The following is a 14,093-nucleotide window of genomic DNA, read 5'->3' as shown; positions in this document are numbered from 1 at the left end:
CTTGTTTTTTTCATAGCAGACTCACCGTAGGCTCTCTGTAACATTTCGCACACTTGGTTACATTTTATTTCATTTTTCACCAAAATTTAATACAAATTCTTTGACTCTTCAATTCTTCCATTGTTTAAATTAACAAAAATCGCCGAGCTCAAAAAAACACGTCTACACCAGCCGCTACAAGCCAGAATGTAAACAATGAACACAGCTGAAAATTTCACCATACATTAGGGACATATGTACCAACACAATAAAAAAAATTTGACCACCGGACTCTCCAGACCAATTAAAAAATTCCGGGAACTTTTTGAACAGACCTCGTATATTCCTGTGTTTAGTAGCAAGCATGCATTCTCCTTCAAAAGAACGATTGAAGACAAGAAAACATTCAAATATTTTCGGTTTTAGTAGTTCACCAGATCCCTCACGCCGATAAGATGAAATTTATATAAAAGTATTCACTTGACACGCATGATAGAGCGCGGTCAAATTTCCTTATCGAATGAAACACTGTTAAAATAAACTACTGGACTGGAATTACTGCCAATATATTCCATTCTAATCGACTTTCATTGTCATCCTCGAATAAGTAGAAAGTGGTTATATCATTATTTTTATTTGTGTCAATAGGATCGTAGCACTAGCTATGTAATTGAAGCTATGCTATGAATCGGCCAAATTCCACAATAAACGTAAAACCAAGACTTTGTTTTGCTTGACGATGTTTATTCGAGCTATTTTTATTATCTGATGCAATTAAATGGAGATTGTGCCAATTAAATTATGTTCTGATCCTCTATTCAGTATAATGTTTTGCTACAATGAATTGCTACAATCTGAAGTAATACCTATTATATGATATTACACAGCCATGCATTATTGCTTCGGCAAAATCGATGTATTGGACTCAACAGACTTGGGCATTACTGTTTATAGTTTTTCGAAAATCGGTCTAGGTTTTTAACGCGACGAGCGCATTCCGCTACATTTCATCTAAATGGTATGTTTTATTTTCATATGTTCTAAGTTATAAACTTAAGTAAATTTCGACGCTGCATCTATGGAGATGTAAATTCACACGATTTATTCTAAGTGTGTAGAGTAAGATAGAGTACAAAAGCTACTTTTGTGTTAGGTGAGTTGTAGAAACTACGTTTTTTAGAGTATTTACAAACCAAAGCTACTAAATTTGCATATAAGTGGTTTTACCTTTCTCATTTAGAAAGATTATGCAATCACTGTGAAAACTGACTTTTAAACCGAGGCCCGGAAGGCCGAGTGTCATATACCATTCGACTCAGTTCGTCGAGTGCCTGTGTGTGTATGTGTGTGTACGTGCGTATGTGTGTATGTAACGTTTTTACCTTTTTTACCTTTTTTTATATATATAAAAAATAGGTATAGAATTCGCTCAAACTTTCGAAAATTTTTCCGAGGCCCGGAGGGCCGAATGACATATACCAATCGATTCAGCTCGACGAACTGAGCAAATGTCTGTGTGTGTGTGTATGTGTGTGTGTGTCTGTATGTGTGTTGTCAACTAAGAGGTCGAGATCTCAGAGATGGCTGGGCCGATTTTGATCAAACTAGTCTCAAATGAAAGGTCTCCCCGTCACCCAAAACGCTATTGAATGGTTTTGAGATCGGATGTTTACTTTTTGAGTTATACGAAGTTTTATGTCAAAATTTTCAGTTTTTTGACAGTATCTGTCACAATTGATCTTGAAAACAGAATATGTTTTCAGATTTAGATTTCGCACGATAAAACCTATCCAACAAGCCATAGATTGTTAAAATCCGTCCATTTTTAACGGAGATATCGAAATTTTTGTGTAAACGACTTTTCCCCCTATTCCAGCAATAGGAGTTTTGAGCGCTGTATGACAAAGCAATGCTTGGGAGCAACGGAAAACACGATTTTTTATTCTGTTACATACAATTGTTTCTAAGTACCAAAAAGACTGTGTACAGCATCCTTTTTCATGACATTTAGCCTCGGACCGATTTTAGCACGGCTCGTTTTTGGCAACATAATCGTTCGAATATGACATATATAAACCAGATGATGGCAGAATTTTTTTTAATTATATTGTTTTAAACTACTTACAGCAATAAATGCTGGAAGAACATAACATCCATATACCATTCGAATCAGTTCGTCGAGATCAGCAAATGCGTGTGTGACAAATAATTTCACTCAATTTTCTCGGAAAATTTCTTTCTACAAATTCAGATTCATACGAAAAGTCGTATGCTCCCAAACAAAGTTCCTGAATTATGTTTGGTTCCGACCTCTGGTTCCGGAACTACAGGATGATATGTGAAACGAAATCAAAAATGTGTAACTAATTTTTCTCGTAGATGGCTGAACCGATCTAAGATTCAAATGAAATCTAAGAATCATCTTAGATTCAAATGAAACGTTTCAAGATTCTATAAAACATCTTGCTCTTCAGTCAGTTCCAACTTCCGGTTTCGGAGATACAGGGTGATTGGTATAAAAATGTATATTCCACATAAATTAATCAGGTTTATCGGGTTAGCAGATTTGGATAGTCGATAAAAAATTAACTTTTTTCAGTTATAGTGGTATTCAGTTGTCGATTCAGAAGGCACCTAAAAATTTAATTCGTGCTATGATTTCTCAAAGATGTCTTCACTGATTTTCGAATATTTTGAAACAATTGTAAACTATACAGCTACTCAGGTGAAACTATTTGACTTCGGCCATACCGATTTTAGAATTTCGGTTCCAGTATAAAAACTTTTCTCAAAGCTCAATCGTTTTCTCAAAAAAATCCTAATCAAATTTCAGAAACAAAAATTCAAATTAAAATAAACTTATATACAAAATTAATTAATTTTATCCAATTATGACTTCCGGTTCTCGAATTACATGGTGATGAATTTTTAAAATTTAAACCGATATAGAAAATGACAATCCCGAAAAGCTTCAAAGTTGAACTCAAAACTGTTGTAATTTATTCGTCACATGGCCATACGAATCGGTTTGGGTTATGCTGGTTCCTGAATACCGGCTCTGGAAGTACCTTAAATTACCGTAAACTCTAAAGTGGAACTTACGTATCATGGCATGTTTAATCGATTATCACACTTCTAGATTTAAATTCGATCCTATGTGCAGTTTCGACGTTACAGAGTAAAGAGTGATTGAAATCTCAAATTGTCGCTTAAAACGACGGTCATTAAAATAATGTCATGAAGACTTTAACACCGTAGAATATTCATGCAAAAAACACATGCGGATTGATAAAAAAAGGTCACATCTCACTGCTAGGTGGATTAAACACGTTTTTTGCACTAACTTTTCTCGGAGATGGCTGAACCGATTCTCACAAACTTAGATTTAAATCAAAGGTCCTGTGGTCCCATAAAAATCCTGATTATTATTTAGATCCGACTTCCGGTTCCGGAGTTATGGGGTGTGTGTGTGTGTGTGTGTGTGTGTGTGTGTGTGTGTGTGTGTGTGTGTGTGTGTGTGTGTGTGTGTGTGTGTGTGTGTGTGTGTGTGTGTGTGTGTGTGTGTGTGTGTGTGTGTGTGTGTGTGTGTGTGTGTGTGTGTGTGTGTGTCTGTATGTGTGTCTGTATGTGTGTTATCTACAAAGATGTCGAGATCTCAGAGATGGCTGAACCGATTTTGATCAAACTAGTCGCAAATGAAAGGTCTCCCCGTCACCCAGAACGCTATTGAATGGTTTTGAGAGCGGATGTTTACCTTTTGAGTTATACGAAGTTTTATGTCAAAATTTTCAGTTTTTTGACAATGACTGTGGCAAATGACCTTGAAAACAGGATATGTGTTTAGACTTAAATTTCGCTCCAAAATAGCTATCCAACAAGCCATAGATCGTTAAAATCGGTCCAGTTTTAACGAAGATATCGACATTTTTGTTTAAACGACTTTTCCCCTTATTCCAGCAGTAGAAGTTTTGAGCGCTGTATGACAAAGCAATGCTTGGGAGCTACGTGAAACATGATTTTTTATACTGTTACATCCAATTGTTTCTAAGTACCAAAAAGACTGTGTTTAGCATCCTTTTTCATGACATTTTGCCTCGGACCGATTTTAGCACGGTTCGTTTTAGGCAACATAATCGTTCGAATAAGACATATGTAAACCAGATGATGGCAACATTTTTGAGTTGAAAGCAATTCCATAATTATATTGATTTTAACTACTTACAGCAATAATTGCTGGAAGAACATAACACCCATATACCATTCGAATCAGTTCGTCGAGATCAGCAAATGAATGTGTAACAAATGATTTCACTCAATTTTCTCGGAGATGACTCAACTGTTTTCTACAAACTCAGATTCATATGAAAAGTCGTATGCTCCCAAACAAGGTTCCTTAATTATGTTTGGATCCGACTTCTGGTTCCGGAACTACAGGATGATATGGAAATCTAAGATTCAAAGGAACAGTTTTTTGATCATATCACACATCTTGCTTTTCAGTCAGATTTTCCGGTTTAGGGTACTCGAGGTGATCATTATAAAAATGATTTTTCACATAAATTAATCAGGTTTATCGGGTTTGCAGATTTGGATAGTTCAGTTTTAGTGGTATTCAGTTTTCGATTCGGATTTTATTGGTTCCTGAATACCGTCTCTGGAAATACCTTAAATAATCGTAAACTCATTGTACCGTAAACCGATTGTCACACTTTAAGATTCAAATTCGATACGATTTGCAGTTTCGCCATTACACAGCAATGAGTGATTAAAATCTCAAATTGCCGCTTAGAACGACGGTCATTAAAATAATGAAATGAGAACTAAAACGCCGAAGAATATTCATACAAAAACACATGCGGTTTGATAAAAAAAAAGGTTTCATCTCACTGCTAGGTGGATTAAGCACGTTTTTGCAGTAAAATTGTCGTAATTGTGAAAATAAGACGAATGTTGGAAGCCCAATTACAGAATCGGGTTTTCCACGATTCTCTACTCCTAAAACACTTATCTGACTGTCCCACGTTTGAATTACACCGCCTTACACAACCGTGGAACTTCAAAAATTTCCAATTACGCTCTACTTAAAATGCTCATGACGCCACAATTTTTCCATAATTTTTCGAAAACTTATCCTTAAAAGATTTAAAGTTTTTGGTTCAATATCTTTATCATGAATAAGAATTCTATAAACATACAACATACAAAAAAAAAATTTAAAAATATGAAATCTTTTTGGAGATAATCGATTTTGAAGGATCATATTCCAAATAATATAGTTTTTCTCTATATAGCTCCAATAGTTACATTGTCGAAGATTCAAATCAATCGAACCAACCAATTTTTAGATGTGCGTTTTTGAATATAGTCCAGATTTTTTGCATATGCGTTTTCCACAAGTTAGCCTTAAATCCAAATTGTAAACTGACGAGTGACGATGGTATGCGAAGTATGCGTATGCTAAATTCAAGTAGAATAAAAATTGAAAAAAAATATTTAAGATAATAATCGTGATTTCCGGTGGAACAGTTTCATGATGATACTATACTAGATTTGTTTGTATATTCTCTTGCATACCCGATCATCGAGCCTTGATATAAGTCTGGTCTCGTTAGTAGTTCAAATATTATTATATTCTAACAAGTATCAAAAACAGGATAGATACGATTTGTGCATCGGGTATAGTACTCAAATAATTAACGATCATCAATCTACGAACTATATAGGACTTATATTTAAGAAAATCAAGATATTCAATTTGATTTCACTGCATCGTAATCGGCAAATTCTTCATAATAAAATTCCATGGAGTAAAATTCTCGATAAATAAAATTATCTGCATCACGGTATACTACCCGGTCGGAATTAATTCATGACGAATAACTACAAATGGCTAGACAAGTCCGAATCACCACCGCACCGCACCGGTCAGTTGTCGCATAGTTGCATGACAACATCTGCAACACGCCGGCCCTCTCTCTCTCTCGTTCTCATCAGCCGTCACGCTACGTTTGCAAGTTCGCTTCCATGTTGTACCGTGCCTGTCGGGAAAATTCGGGGTTGCAATTGTTGCATGTCGCAAAGTGATGCGACAACATCATCCTGTTGTAACGGTGCTTCACTGAGATCTCGGAGGATTTTCCGAGCGAGATTCAGTCGCATTCGGGACGTGGACGAAATTCGATGTGTTTTCCACACTGTGTGTGCGGACGGCTTCACACGCGTTCACTGGTTTTGGATTGAAGGAATGAAAGGGATTTGCGAAAGTGTTTTCTGGTTCCATCGTAATTTGGATACATTCACAATTTCAAAGGATTAAGGTGGTAGCGTTTGCAGTGGTTTAGTGAAGCGAGCAGTAGTGAAACAAAAAAAAACACAGCCATTGCAAGCGGATAACTGAAACGGCAGCAAGCCAAATCAAGTGGAACGGATGTAGATGCTTGCTGCCATTAGTGGAAAGATTTGCGCCGTTCGAGTGGTCAGAAGACCGGTAGTACTACTCGGTTCAAGTGATTGTTATTCTTGTTTTAGACTCTCAATTAAAATCGTTTCCAATTGTTGACTGGCCAAAGCAAAGAAAATAACTGGTGAAAGGACGACGGTCGTTGGGTGAACCACCCACTCACGACTAAATTGAGGGATGATGAAGAGGATTTGAAGAAAGACGTGATTTTCGGCCGTTATTTGTCTGTTTCTGGACATTCTTCGTCCGGAGCTGATTTGATTCCGTGACGGTCCCCAGAGCGGACCATGGTGAAAGGGCTGTTTCGAGTCTGACAATGCAAAATAACGACACAGCAGCACCACCACTGCAGACTGGAAGACCTGAAAAGGCATAAGAAAACGGTATTATCGATTTTCAGTCCCCGAGAAATGTATAAATTGTCTGTGTGCCGGAATGTGTATCACTGAATTCCTGTGATTATATGTTTTTTTGTTGTTGTTGTTGTTGCGCATTGCTTTCAGCTCAAACCAAAAAAATGGTTTCAACGTGTGGGCTATGTTCGACATTGATGAACTCCGTCAGAGATTGGTAGGATATTTGCGCAAAGGCCAAGTTGAAAAACGTACGTACTCGAATGCCGTGCTCGGTGCTGGTGCCGGTGGAACAGAGAAAAAGCAGTAGCAGCATGAGAAATTACTGGCGTTCGTTGGGAGATTTAAAATATTAATTCCGTATCAATGTGATTGAAATATGCTCGGGTTTATGGAATAGTGCTGTGCTGCTGATAGAGAGATTCGATACGAAAGCGCCATGATTAGGATCGTGACGATGAAAAGCGATGGTGGATTTAGTGAGTGAAAGTGCTTTCCAGTGTCAGTAGGGCCGTTTTTGATTCGATTCGTGGATGCAACGAGAACCGAAGGAAGATTTCGGTGCTACAGGTGGGTAGTAATAATTTTCTCGGAAGTTTGATAAAATGAGGGGGAGGTAAAACAATATTTCAATTGAATCTTGATAGAATGTTTTAGTGAGTTTTTTACTATTCAGCTTTTTCAGTGTAATAATTCAAATTCAGATATTGAAGTAGTCACACAAGTAGTATCCAGAATGTGTTGAATTTTTACTCATTCAGAATTTCAATAAAAATCTTTTTATCAATTTTTGTTCAAATTTGATTATGATAGGTTTCGTAAAACTGATACAGGAAATAATAGAAATAGAATGAAATTTCTTCATACTGACCTTGACAAGTTGTAATTCGAAACCATACGAATTGCGAAGTAAACATATCATCGTGGTGTTTTTGAGTGATAAAGTAGATTGAGATCTTGTTTATTTTGACATAGTCAAAGATGGTTAACTAAGTCATGAATAATTTACCAGAACTGATGTGCGAGTAGAGTGACGAAAGCTGTCTGTTTTGAAGAAATATTTACTATCAGTGTCATGACATAGGAACGAACAACCTATGGAATCAGTCAAGTCCAATAGTAGTCGTAAGAAATTTACAACATTTCGGATGATTTTTTTAAAGGTTGCTCCCAACATAACTCATGAGATCTGATCTTACATCCACTCTGCAATTTACGTGTACGTACATCTTTAAGCTATTGAGCGGATTTTTCCGAACTTATTTCAAATATTTCTGATGGAAGAATTAGAATTACATTAGTAATTGCGGGTCACTCGACCGCCGGTTCTGCTTTTCTAGCTGTCGTGAAATGTTCTACAAATACTGTAATATCGTTGGTTACAATCAATTTGGTCACATGCTGCGATTTTACAAGATTTCCGACCAAAAATGAAAATTTACCGGTGCAAATTTATACAAGGTCTCTTTTTACACGGTTTTTTCGCACGGTTTTTTTTATACACGGTGTTTTTACACGGATTCCGGAATAAACACGGTTTTTATTTACGCGGTTTCCGCAATTAACACGGTTTCTGATGATAATTTACAAAGCAAAGGGAACAGGTTGTCTGTGGGAAAACGATTATGAGAGCTAATTCAGTGTTTGAAAGTTAACTAAAATCATTCACTCAACAATTCACGAGATCATGGATTGTCGTTCCATAAAATGAATAATTAGTCTCCAGTTCTTCATTCCCTGTTGTCAATTACACGACAATGTCTCTTCCGCTAAGTTGTGGTGCATCGCATTGATATCATCGAGATTTACAAATCTCTTCAACTCTTCATCATATCGAGCAGTGCAGTATTTTATACCCATGCCACACTTCAGCATGACACATAGTAATACCTCATCTAATTTGATCCATATTCATCTCTATGAATTCTTCCCCTTTAATTATGTCGCTGCGTGCATAGATCTTCATCCAATACCCATGTCTTCCCATTCAGTTTAGTTGAAAATAACTATTAGGATCGTTAGTGTTTAATTACACATCGCAACTTCGAAATTGAAAAGAACTTATTCTCAAGCTTTATGTGCAGTGAAAGTGTTTATGGGTGGTCTTATCAGCATTTCTTTAGTCGAACGTTCTAAATTGTACGTATTATCGTTCTTTTGAAAACCGATTTCATTAAACATAAGGCATGGACCATTTAGATGAATTTGCTTATCGTACAACGTGTTTCATAAGTGTTCTAATTTTAATTTGGCATACAATGTGTTTTATCAAGAATGACTAGACCTTCTCGTAATCTCAAGCGGGTTTTTAAATTTCCGTTTTACTTTTTTTTTATAAATATAAAAAATAGGTATAGAATTCGCTCAAACTTTAGAAAAAATTTCCGAGGCCTGGAGGACCGAATGTCATATACCAATCGATTCAGCTCGACGAACTGAGCAAATGTCCGTGTGTGTGTGTATGTGTGTGTGTTGTCAATTAAGAGGTCGAGATCTTAGAGATGGTTGGACCGATTTTGATCAAACTAGTCGCAAATGAAAGGTCACCCTGAACGCTATTGAATGGTTTTGGGATCGGATGTTTAGTTTTTGAGTTATACGAAGTTTTATGTCAAAATTGTCAAGTATCTGTCACAATTGACCTTGCAAACAGAATATATTTTCAGATTTAGATTCCACCTATCCAACAAGCCATAGATTGTTAAAATTCTCCATTTTTAACGGAGATATCGAAATTTTTGTGTAAGCGACTTTCCCCCAATTCCAATAGTAGAAGTTTTGGGTTCTGTCTGGCAAAGAAATGCTTGGGAGCAACATAAAACACGATTTTTTGTACTGTTACATACATTTGTTTCTAAGTACCCAAAAGACTGTGTACAGCATGATATTTTGCCTCGGACTGATTTTAGCACGGTTCGTTTTTGGCAACATCATCGTTCGAATATGCCATATGTAAACCAGATGATGGCAGAATTTTCGAGTTGAAAGCAATTCCATAATTATATTGATTTAAACTACTTACAGCAATTAATGCTGGAAGAACATAACAACCATATATATTTCGAATCAGTTCGTCGAGATAAGCAAATGCGTTTGTGACAAATAATTTCACTCATTTTTTTCGGAGATGATTGATATGTGAAACGAAATTAAAACTGTCTAACTCGTTTTTCTCGTAGATGGCTGAACCGATCTAAGATTCAAATGAAATCTAAGAATCATCTAAGATTCAAAATAAAAGTTTTAAGGTTCTATAAAACATCTTGTTTTTCAGGCAGATCCAACTTCCGGTTTCGGAGATACAGGGTGATTAGTATGAAAATGTCTATTTCACATAGATTAATCAGGTTTATCGGGCTAGCAGGTAACCAAATAAACTTATTTCTATTTGGTTGTATTCAGTTTTCGTTTCGGAAGACACCCAAAAATTTAATTCGCACTACGATTCCTCAAAGATGTCTACATTGATTTTCAAACATTTTGAAACAAATGTAACTATACAGTTACTCGGGCGAATTTGTCTGATTTCGGCTACACCGAATTTCGAACTCCGGTTCCAGTATCGAATCGTTTCTCAAAGCTCAGAAGTTTTCTCAAAAAAGCCAAATCGAATTTTAGAAACAAAAGTTCAAATAAAATAAACCCAATTTTATTCAATTCTGACTTCCGATTCTGGAATTGTAGGATGATGATTTTTTTAAATTCAAAGAGATAAAGAAGATGACAATCCCGAAAAATTTTAAAGTTGGACTCAAAAATATTGCAATTTATTCGTCATATGGCCATACGAATCGGTTTGGGTTATGCTGGTTCCTGAATATCGGCTCTGGAAGTACCTTAAATTACCCTAAACTCTAAAGTGGAACTTACTTCGACATGTCATGGAATGTTTAGTCGATTGTTACACTTTTAGATTCAAATTCGATCCGATTTGCAGTTTCGATATACAGAGTAATGAGTGATTAAAATCTCAAATTGCCACTTAAAACGACGGACATTAGAATAATGTCATGAAAACTGAAACAATTAAGAATATTAATGCAGAAAACACATGCGGATTGATAAAAAAAAGTTATCATCTCATTGCTAGGTGGATTAAGCACGTTTTTATTGTGAAATACCTATTTTAATCCTCCTAGTGGTGTAATGATGCCTTTCTCATATTACTCATTACATCATAAATATGACCGTGAAATTAGCAAAAACAACTGTTTATTGAATAGAAATAGGAAAATTTGTTCGGATCTAATCTCACAAACTCTATAAATCCTGTTCACCCTGTAGTTCCGGAATCGAAAGTAGTATCCACAAAAATAAGGAATTCCGTATGAAACTGTAAGACTTTTCTTGTGAACCTATAAATTTGTGAAAATCGATTTGTCCATCCCCAGAAGAGTGAGATCCTTTTTGCAGTTTTTAATCACTATTTCCAATTCTTCCGAAACCGGATTCAGATGAACGGAACAGCCGAAGTTGGTTTCGATTGCTACCAACAAATATGACCTACAAATTGGAACAGTTTTGAACGTAGTTAAACCTATACTTACTATCTCATGCTCTATTTCGATTAAACCAATTAAACGAAATCTAACAAGCGAAACGAACCTGCGTTTTTGTTACTTCTGCATATGTAAGTCAAGCTAAACAGCATCAATCAATAGCATAAAACATGTAGTAGGATTATTATTATTATTATTATTATTATTATTATTATTATTATTATTATTATTATTATTATTATTATTATTATTATTATTATTATTATTATTATTATTATTATTATTACTATTATTATTATTATTATTATTATTATTATTATTATTATCATTATTATTATTATTTTATTGACATCACAACACAACGTGTACGAAATAAAACAAAGCACACCTTTTTTTTGTTGTTTCAATTATAGAGGCTTTAACATTAATGTCATTCGCCTCTTCGGGCCAGAAAAACTGTCTGACCCTATGTGCGGGGTTGGGAATCGAACCCAGGCGGGCTGCGTGCACACCTTGTTCGTTTTATGTTTTCTTCTTCTTTCGGTGTTGTACATATTGTCACTCTATATGGCGATTTGAAAACTTTGACACTCATCGCCCTGTAACTGCGGAACCGGAAGTCGGATCCGGACGAAATTACACAGTAGCAGTAAAGATAGTATGAACTTTAATTCCAATCAAGATTTGTTAAAATCGGTTCTAGCATCGCAGAGAAATCGAAGTGAATTTAGTTTTAGGAGTTTTTCTTCTCCACTTTCGGTGCTCTCGGAACAGGAAAAGAGGGGACCAGTAGTGTCGAATTAAGTTTTTATGCCTACAAACTCACAAGTTCTGAGAACTAGAAGAATTTATCAGACAGTTTTACGAGATTTGTACCAGTTTTTAACCATTGTTCGTGGAAAAATACTAATAAAATTGGTAATTTTCCACTTATCACGCTTTAGTTCCGGAACCGGAAGTCGGATCTGGATAAAATGTTCAAGTTTTTAGGATATTATAAAACCTTTCATTTGAATCTTAGTTTGCAAAATCGGTTAAGTTGTTCCAGAGATAATTGAGTGTAAACTTTTTCTCAAATTTTCTCATATTACCATATAACTCCGGAACCGCAAGTCACATTCAAATGAAATTCAATAGCAGGCTATGGGACTATGGATAATACCTTTTATTTGAATCTTAGTTTGTGAAAATCGGTTAAGCCATCTCTGAAAAAAGTGAGTGCATATTTTATTCATTTTTTGGTACATATCATCGTATAAAGCTTGCTTCATTTAGAATTGGAACAAACTTTTGCTCATATTGTGGCGCTCCTGGTGGACGAATTTAGAAGTTCTTGGCTCCTAAGTGTCGGGAATTCTGTCAGTTTCACGCATGATTTTTGACATTCCGCAAATCGACTGTACTTTGTAAACAATCAACAGGGAAGCCGAAAGAAGGGAAAAAAATTGTGCATAGTTATTTGGAAAGTCCATTGTGGTCTGCATCTAGGCTAGCTAAACAGCTGAAATTGCCCAGAAATACCATATGGCGCGTTATCAAACAGCCAAATCGGACCATAAAATAGAATGGTGTGGTCAAAATTCGTGCTCGAAATCTATATGACCAGGTGCTGACCAAGTTCGACGGGTGTCTTCTGATGGACGATGAAACCTATGTCAAGGCTGACTTTGGGCAAATCCCAGGTCAAAAATTTTACTTGGCAACGGCTCGGGGGGATGTTCCAGCCAAATTTAAATTTGTTTTTGCCGACAAATTTGCAAGAAAATTTATGATTTGGCAGGGCATTTGCAGCTGTGGCAAAAAACGAAAGTTTTCGTTACAAATAAGACAACGACATCGGAACTATACCGAAAAGAGTGTCTCTAAAAACGAATTTTGCCGTTCATTCGATCCCACAACGATCCCGTAATGTTTTGGCCAGATTTGGCAAGCTGTCATTACAGCAAAGTCGTTCAAGAATGGTATGCAGAGAAAGGGGTCAAGTTTGTTTAGAAAAACCTTAACCCACCCAACGATTTTCACAGTGATTGCATAGCCTTTCTATATGAGAAAGGCAAAACAGATACATTTTATCAAAAACAGAACAAACAAATACTCAAATCTACGGTTTTTTTAATTATTACGTCAAATTTTCCATGCGGTTTTTTTTTGCACGGTTTCCGCAGTTAACACGGTTTTATTTTACAAGGATTTTTTTAACACGGCACGTAACCCCCGTGTAAAAAGAGACCTTAGTGTACTCTTTTTTTCTTGGTTAGGCGTTATTTTGACAGCTAATTAGTAAATGGTAATACTTTTCAGATTCTCATAGTACTATGATAAAACATTTTAACACATCTTCTCATAAAGTTACTGTAACTAGTAACTAGTAATTTCTGTTTACGTAAAAAGCCTGGATATTACATTCCTGTAGTGGAATTTGACCTTCTGTTTCAACAGAATTCGCAGCCGATTCAGAGTGTACAGAACCATTGCATGGCTGGTGTTACGATTCTACTGACACTGCGAATCCTTCCAGAACCAGTGCCCTATGCATTGAACCGCCAAACCGGGACACAATCACACTGTCCGTATGGTAAAATTATCTTCCAATAACCGAACTTCTGTAAATACTGATTGTCGTGAAAACTAACTGTCAAACAGTCATTAAAATTTTCAGTAAGTGTCTTTTTATGAAACAAACGAAAAAAATCTTGAAGGGCTCGTCGAATAGATTGAGGTAGATTGCTTTCGGAAACGGAAACCGGAGACTTGTAGTTCCAAAATAGATTTATATATCCACTAACTAACCAGGTCTGTCAA

General features: G+C 35.9%; 1 protein-coding gene across 3 annotated transcripts in view; it reads left to right on the top strand.

The window, feature by feature from the left end:
* LOC131430053 (kinesin-like protein CG14535) overlaps positions 1-14,093 on the top strand; it is a 377,655-nt gene that overhangs the window by 140,116 nt on the left and 223,446 nt on the right. The window contains exon 1 of one of the 3 annotated variants that reach the window (XM_058594677.1): positions 6,147-7,362. The exons of the other annotated variants lie outside the window; for them this stretch is intronic. The gene's annotated coding sequence lies outside the window, so the exon portion shown is untranslated. Of the gene's footprint in view, positions 1-6,146; positions 7,363-14,093 lie in introns of those variants that run through there. 3 annotated transcript variants of the gene reach the window in all.

Source organism: Malaya genurostris, chromosome 2 (genome assembly GCF_030247185.1).
Source record: "Malaya genurostris strain Urasoe2022 chromosome 2, Malgen_1.1, whole genome shotgun sequence".
Classification (NCBI taxonomy): Eukaryota; Metazoa; Arthropoda; class Insecta; order Diptera; family Culicidae; genus Malaya; species Malaya genurostris.
Note: the sequence above shows the minus strand (reverse complement) of the source record. Positions and strands in the feature narration are given on the sequence as shown.